The 8,776-nt window shown below is 33.1% G+C and overlaps 1 non-coding gene across 1 annotated transcript; it reads right to left on the bottom strand.

Moving 5' to 3' along the window:
- Positions 1-7,817: 7,817 nt before the first annotated feature.
- LOC138814792 (U6 spliceosomal RNA) lies at positions 7,818-7,924 on the bottom strand. Its single transcript, XR_011368095.1, has one exon. It is a non-coding gene; the product is annotated as a U6 spliceosomal RNA (small nuclear RNA).
- Positions 7,925-8,776: the final 852 nt, after the last annotated feature.

Here is an 8,776-nt window from a genome sequence, read left to right as displayed (position 1 = left end):
TGGCCATCGTGATTCACATCTGAAATCCTAGATAATCATGTGGGAGGCATAGGTAACAAAGTCTCAGTCAATCTAAGATCACACCTGTGCAAAAAGTTTAAGATCTCAAGCAAATAATATGGACTAGAAGTATGGCAACTGTGGTTGAGCAGCTTGGTGCTATACAACCACAGTCCTGTCTAGCAAGCAGAGAACTCCTGGATAGAACCCTAGTAATATTCCTCTCTTCTACCAAAAAGCCTAAATAAGTTTGTCCTAATTGAACATTTAATTTCAAGGCCACTGACAGGTCAGAGATGGTGACATTTTCTTTAAAATTAGGTATTCAAAACAGACAAGTTTATTTAGGCTGTGAAAGAATTGAAAAGGAAGGAAAATGCATGTGGTTTTTGTTAGCTCCATAATTCTTGAAAACAGAAAATGCACATATCCATGTATGTATATACATGTATGTAAATATATGTACAAGTAGTTCAACTCTTCTCTGTGTAACAAATGGTACAAGTGAATCTGCACAATCACTACTCAAAGGCATGAATAGACAAAGAGTAGGAGCAAAGAGCTCATATTCAGGAATCTATGACTAGCCAATAACCCTGAAAATATTTTACATCAGTTTGCATGGGTCGGATACTGCAGTACAGGCACAGTAAGGTGACATTGGGATACCAGGCAGAAGAAATGAGAGAAATGAGAGATGAGAGATACAATGGTTCAATATTCTTTCTGATGGGTAAGTAGAATTTCCAGTGTGTGTGTGTGTGTGTGTGTGTGTGTGTGTGTGTGTGTGTGTGTGTGTGTGTGTGTGTATTACATTTTCTTCATTCATTTCTCACTCAGTAAGCATGGTTGTGCTGAAACTTTAACTATATCCTGGTTTGTAAACTTTCAGGTAAATGCCTAGGAGTAGAGTTGATGGATAATAAGGAAGTAGGTAGTCAAAAGAGAGGTGAAGGGAGAAAAGGTAGCATGAACAAGAGGAATTGGAGGAAGTGCAGAGAGGAATCTAGTAAATTTCCTACAAAATTAAGAAAAGTGAAGGAATATATTCATAGAGGAGGGATGGATGAAAATGTTGAAAGGGTTGGCATTGATTAAAGTATACTGTACGCATTGACTGCTTTATTTAATGATAACTCAAAATAATGATAATCCAATTCTAATGTTTAAGAAAAATACTCTAGTTTTCACTCTGGAAATGAGTTTCAGTTTGCCCTAATTCCCACAAATTTTCTGTCTCTACCTTGAAAATTATCTTGTTCCCTAACATGAACCATTATATTACTTGTCCTCAAATTCTTTTACCAGGAAAAATACTGTAGTTTCCATTGATTCTACCTTTTCCTGAACCACTGTATCTGAAAACAGTTTCAGATTTACTTACCATCTAGTCCATTACTTAATGCTAACTCTCAACCTAAACCTGGCTGGAAAACTCTCATTAACCACTACAAGAATGATCACTGAGAAATAAATATAATAATAATATTATAGTTACTATTCAGCCTCATATATTTGCTTCTACTTGTTAGTGAACACAATTTTATACTAAAAGCTTTCTTATTCATAATAGTAAATATAATCAGAAGAAAATACTGACCCTAGTCTTAATCTGAATTATATGATAATACTAACAAACACACAAGTACACTAGTTTTCACTCATCCTTCCAAACATAGGTTTCAATTTTTCCAATATCTTAGTCATTTTCTAACCCTAAACTTAATCTTTCTTAACTGGAACATTGAGAATAACCATCAGCCTAATTGTAAGTAGATTCTAATATTAATAGCAATACTGTAGTTTACATTCATTCTAATTCTTACCAGGCTTATATTGTAATTTACCTTCATTTTGACCTTCATTCTTTTTCCTCCTTCACTCTAAGCCTAACCATGGCTGGAATCCTAACCATAACCTTGACACTAATCCTATCCCAATTCTAAAATTTATGAAAAATACTCGTTTTGTGCAATCCTAACAAATTCCACTGGCAAATCTTGAAATAAATTACAGGTTTTCTGTAAACCCTACAGATTTTTCACTCTTAACTCTGAATGTATATTGTTCCATAACAGGAATCATTGTACCCATTGATCTCAAATCTTGATTTTAGTAATAAATTGTACTTCCATTATCCCAGCTTTTCCTGAATTCCTAGAATTCCTAAAAAAAGTTTCAGCTTTACTTAATATTTAACATTTCTTTTTTTATTTTTCCTTTTTGTCGGTCATGGGGCTTGCACTCTGGGCCAGGGCATGATCCCTGAGTTCTTTAGCTCAAGGTGTGCGTTTTACCAATTGAGGCACAGCTCCGCTTTTGTGTATTATGGTGGTTAATTTGAAATAAAAGTCTCATGCAATTTCCTGCCTGGGCTACCTTTGAACTGTGATTCTCAGAATACAGCTTCCTGAGTAGCTAGGATAATAGGCGTGAGCCACTAGTTTAACCAATTTCTTTACTCTATCCTCAACTACGGTTAACCAGAAACCTAATCCAAATCACATTCTCATTTAACACCAAATGATTAAGGTAAGGAAAATTGTCTAGATTCTATTCAATCGCACATTTTTTGGCTTCTACTTCTTATAGGAAAACTAAAATTTACCTTAAAGCTTATCCTTCCCTAACCCTAACCGGAACAAAAAGTATCTCACACTTTAAACCAAATTATATCTGAATGTTTAAGGTAACAGAGACTGGTTTTCATTCATTCTTCCATTCATTCTTCTTAAAATATGTGGCAGCTTTACACAATGTCTTACATGTTTTTCTCATCCTAACCCCGCTCTAACTGGCACACCTTGCCTAATCCTAAACCTATGTATAACCAAATCATCATGTTAATAGCAAGCCACTTTTTCATATTTATCCTAAATCTTGCTCAGCGGTAAGTCTAAATTTTACTTGCATTTTGAACATAAATTTTTAAGTTTTTTTCTATTTCCTGTCAGGTTTTATTTTTCATTATTTTTTAAAAATTTTATTTTGTTGAAAAGATGCTTTAAAGAGGGATTAGTTACATGTGTAAGGTAAGGAGTACGTTTCTTGTTGAGCATTGTTACCCACTTCTTTCTTGTTCTCCCACTATCCAGTCCCTCCCCATTTCTCATACCCCTCCCTCCCCATGGTGTAAACTTCATTTTCAACCTAGTGTCTTGTGAGTATCATTTTTGCAATGGGTCATTTTGTGATGAACCTAAATTTTCTATTTCTCTAATCCTAATCTTAATTCTGTCTGGGATCCTAACCCTAACCATAATAATAATGATAGCTCAATTCAAAAGTTAACAAAAATGTTCAGGAACTAATGTTCCAAATTAGTTTATATGCGCATATATAAAGATGTAATTTATATGAAAAACAGAAGATCTTTGGAGGAAGGAGTAATGAGAAGGAAATACAGGGAGTATAATCAAATGCATTAAATATATTATGGAATTGTCACTTCTCACAATTAATATCTATTAACAAAATAACTAAAAATTAATAAAAAACATACTGCCTAATCGTGTTCATTAAGAGAGCCATGATCTGTCTTCTAAAAAAAAAAAACTCGTGTTAGATAAACTGTGTCCATGCATAATTTATATTGTTTGCTAATTATTTAACTTGATGAATAAAAATTTTTCGAATAAGATTCCATGACAAAAAATGTAAAACAGTTACTTAGCAATTGTTTGAGAAAAAGTTATTGTCATGAGTTTTAAGAAACGGAATTGCTATTTCCCTACAAAGCAATGAATTAGGTTTACTAATCTAGTATTTGTAGTAAGTTTAGAGAACATAATTGGCATGAAAAACAACTAACTGTACATCTTGTTTCTTGAATGAGTGATATTTTAAACATTGTCTTTTATTCAAATAAATACTTAGTATTACATTTCAAAATAAGTGCAATTTTATCTGCTTTCAGAACAAGTACTTACCCTGCAATTAAATGTACTAGCATATTCAGGTATTTAGAAGCTAAATTTTCTATGTTTTATATGTAGCTCTACATATTCAGAATGACGATTTTTTATTCATAAATGTCTAACGTCAGATTTTTGCTTCATCAATATAAATTATCTCATGAGGTTGTAGTGAAGGCTCCAGTAACCAGAGTATTCAAAACCATTTCCTGAATTCTAAATTTTAAATCAAATCATTTTTAAGCATTGATAATATCATTTATTGTCTCTTCAGAGCAATTAAGCTAAAACAAATACTACTTTTTAAACATTTCACTCACATTGTAAAGAATATTAACATAGGTCAAAAAGAGACTAATTATTTCAGACTCATCATATTTGGTGATCTTAGTGTGAATAATGCAGAGAGTAGAAGGTCCTAATACTCAATAAATAGTATTGGTTAAATTAAATAATATACCTCGATTTCTAATTTAGAGGTTAATCACATGGAAACAAGAAAACAATAAAAAATTACTTTGGGATCAACAGAAAAAGATATTTGTGCATGTACCACAGTTGCTTTATTAGTTTGTAGGTGAACACTGGACTTCGATTTATATCTTGGCTGTTGTTGTGAATAATGTGAATAACAATGAACTACAGATATATTTATGAGTTACCCAGAGAGAAATGATCACCCGAATGGTGGGTCAGATGATATTTCAACTTTGAATTTCTTTAGAAAACTGCACACTACATTCTACAACGAGAACATTAACCTGTATTTTGACCAAGAGTTTAGAAAATTTCCTTTTCTCCTGTATCACCAGGCAACATTATTAACTTTTGAGTGTGTTTAAAGGGCAGGTTTTTACTGTGTACAGTACCCAACACTGGCCTTAGACTCAAATCCTTTTACTCCAACCTCCAATCACTTGGAATTATGAGCCTTTACCACCACACCTGGTTCCTTGGATATTTTTGATGAGTTATAACAGTTAAGAAGTAGTGTCATAGTAATTTTGAATTGCATTTCTCTAATGACTTCTGCTCACAAAGCATTAAGCCAGCATAGAAGTTGTATTAAATACAAATTTGTAAATCCACAGGTGATTTTCACGGCTTTTTGGAAAACATGTTTATTCAGAACTTTTGCCCATTTTTAATCAAGTTTCTTGTTAATCTAATCTTTAATCTCTCTATAGAAAATCAATTATTAATTCAAGGTAGTAGAAAGTTAAAAAATTAAGCTGCTCCTAACATTTTTAATTTTTAATAACATGATATTGCTTAAATCATTTTCTGTTAACGCTTGAGGCTATATAACTCAATTTACTTAGACCTTTTACAAGGCTATATATATTTTATTTATTTTACTTTGTTCTTTCCAAAGCCTGCATGACTAATTTCACTTGGTTTCTTTCAGTCTCATGTAGTTCAGATTTCAAACTGAAGAATAAATGGAAGGAAACAAACAAAAAATATAGTTCCCCTCATCTGATGATGCCTCTACAAGAATGAGGAAAGTGTTCATCCTTCTAAGGACCTATGGTAGAATATCAAAAAGACAATTTATTCTTCTAGGTCTTCCTTATCTTTGCCATGTAACTTAAATGATGTAAAACACAACATACTACTCAGATACTTTTATGTTTTATATGTTTTGCACATATTCATATGGATTTCACCTCAGTCTACAACCTTCCTTCATCGTTCTGTCTCTGATATTTTTACACTATCATGACATAAGATAATCAGTTTGATTTACAGCATGAGAAGTTATCCACCTGCCTTCCTTGGAAGCAGAGCATCGTCAATAGATATTAATTCTGGTTGTTCACACTACATGTAATGTTTTCTGTACTACTTATCACATTCTTTTTAGTATTTAAAAAAGAATGCTGGCTAAACTCAAATCTCATTCATAGGTTTATGTTAAGTGTTTCACAAGTTTTATTCTCTTAATTCTTAAGATAACATTTGCTATAATGCTAATGTTATTGCCATTGTAGTGTTGGGAAAAATTGTAGTTAAAGAAAGTAAGTGCATGGCCCAAAGACACACACAGTGAGGAAGGAAATGAGTCAAAATTTCCAAAAGTCTTTCAGCAATACCAAAAAGGTGGGTAAAATCTCTCCATTCTCTTACACTCTCAATTCAATATTCATATTGTCCATGAAATAATAGCATAGCAAATATTGCCCATGGTGATTGTTTTCTGTCACATTTTGTCTTCAACACAGACTGTGTTGGTGACATTGGGTTATCATGGCAGAGCTGAGCTTACAAATTGAGGTCTGAAGACAGCCAAATTTCTTCTGTCCCACAGTTCCAGTTTCTTTTTTAAAAAGTACTAAAACTTTTAAATATCATCACTTACTATCTTTTAACAATTCCCAAACTAATTAAATTGACATATAATCACTCCAAAAGGCTTTCAAATTAGATGATAAAACAGGCCCCCATGAAGTAAATTTTCTTTTATTTTTAAAATTATTCTAAAAGCCTTGTGTTGGCTGGTCACACCTATAATCCTATCTACTCTGAATATTTGCTCAGGAGACTGAGATCTGTGGATAACACTTGGGAGCCAATCAGGGCCAAAAAAAAACAATGAAATTATTTTTCAAAATGTTTAATGAACTACCAAAGATCCAGGAATTGAGATGCAGCTTATATAGTAGCTCACCAATATAGACAGGAAAGGCCTAGCAAGACCCTGAAGCCCTGATTTTAAACTCTGAGCACGCCAATATACATGCATGGTGTGTGTTCGCATGCACATGCGTGTTTGCTTGCGCGCTGCCACTCTATCTCTCTCTGTCACACATACACACACATTCACACACACATGCACATTTATTCAAATTACCTTCATATCAGTGTTCTGCATTACTTTCTTTGTTAATGATATTATATGGGTAAAATAGAGGAAATAAACTCTTCCATCTCAGAACATTTTTAAATGTTTTTTATTGTAATAATACGGTGCAGAGGGGTCACATTTACATGAACGAGGAAACTAGTACATTTCCTAACAAGCATTTTTACCTCCTCCTTTATATTTCCCCTACCATCCCTTCCCTCCCACCTCCACAAGTACACTCCCCTCTCGCTTCCTTCCTCTGCCTAAATTGCAAAGTTCATTTTTCAACATAGAGTCTTGTGCACCCATTGTTACAATGGGTCAACCTGTATCCCTATTTGAGCATTTTTCCCCTTCCCCTCCCCAAATTAGAGAAGCATACATACAAGATGTAAGTGCTCCAACTTAAAATACAGAGAAAAGAGGGGTTATAGCGTGGGGAGAAACATACAAAGAAACAAAATAAATGACATTGCAAATTATAAGTACTTAGAAACAATAGCAAAAAACAAAAAACCACTTGTGACCCTATCTTGAGGTTCAATTTCTTTAACATCATCTTATCTGGTTATATGCACATATCTTTTGAACTTTTCTGCTTATCCAGACATACATTCGTCATTGAAAATAAGGGGAATCATCGGACCTATGTTTCTTTGGACTTGGCTTACTTCACTCAATATTTTTTTTTCCATTTCCTAACAAATTGGGCGATGTCATTCTTTCTGATGGAGGCATAGAATTCCATTGTGTATATATACCATATTTTCTTGATCCATTCATCTAATTGGGGCACCTGGGTTGGTTCCATATCTTAGCTATCGTAAATAATGTTGCAATAACCATCGTTGTGTTGGTAGTTTTAGTGTGGTCTTGTTTATGATCATTTGGGTAAATCACCAAAAGTGGGATTAATGTGTCATAGGGGAGTTTTATGTGGAGTCTTCTGATGAACCTCCATACTGCTTTCCAAAGTAGTTGAACAAGTTTACACTCCTACCAAGAATGCAGTATGGTTCCTTTGTGGCCACATACCTTTCAGCATCTGTTGTTGTTAAAATATGGAACGCTCCAAGAATTTGCATGTCATCCATGTACAGGGTGCATGCTAATCTTCTATGTATCAATCCAATGTTAGTGTGTGTGATGCTAAATTGAGCACAGAACATTTTTATACATAAAGTAAAATTTTATTGATTTTATTAAACTAGACAATTCAACAAAAAGCAAGTTCAAAAGAATAGTTGTGAAATTTTAGAATCATGTATTTCTTATATAAGCACACATTTAAGAATAAAACCAAGATAGACATGCCAAAAACAAAATAATTCCAGATATTTGTAGTTCAAGAGATGTGTAGGAGGAAGAATTCAATTATTCTATGCAAAGCACCTGTCAAAATGAACATTGCAGCAACTGTTAAGTTTTATTAAAAGTTTTGATGTTTAAATATGCTTAATTTTGGGATTGTGCTTATATATGCCAAAAATAGGACTGTTTGGCAGGTATACAACTTTTCTGTAAAGTATTTAAGATTTATGGTAGCAGACATTAAGTACTAAGTATGTACATTTCAGAGTTTATGGAAACTTTATTAATGAGAAGTTGCAAAGTCTTTGTGTAAAGAGGCAGAGTGAAGAGTTAAGATTTTAACTACACAGTTTCTATTAAAACTTTAGGGATTCCTTACTTTATTTGTTAGCAAGGAATAAATGATGATATAAGCCATAATGTACACATGTATGTTACTATTCACACACATAAATATAGACATGTATACATGCACATATGGAGAAAGACACATAATTTCAGCCAACACAAGTTTCACCAGTTGTTGAATATGACTTAAACGGAATACTTGGAACAATATATGTTGAAGATGTACTTGTCCCTAAGAGTTCATTTATCACTCCTCTTATCTCTTAAAACGTATTTTTAGTGAGATTTGACTTACAAAATGCAGTACAAGTGATAGCAAGTCACTTGGAAACCTCAGTAAGTATAAGTCATATGG

This window comes from Dipodomys merriami, unplaced genomic scaffold (assembly GCF_024711535.1).
Source record: "Dipodomys merriami isolate MVZ:Mamm:240054 unplaced genomic scaffold, mDipMer1.0.p SCAF_611, whole genome shotgun sequence".
NCBI classification, from domain to species: domain Eukaryota; kingdom Metazoa; phylum Chordata; class Mammalia; order Rodentia; family Heteromyidae; genus Dipodomys; species Dipodomys merriami.
This window is presented reverse-complemented; position numbering and strand designations above follow the sequence as displayed.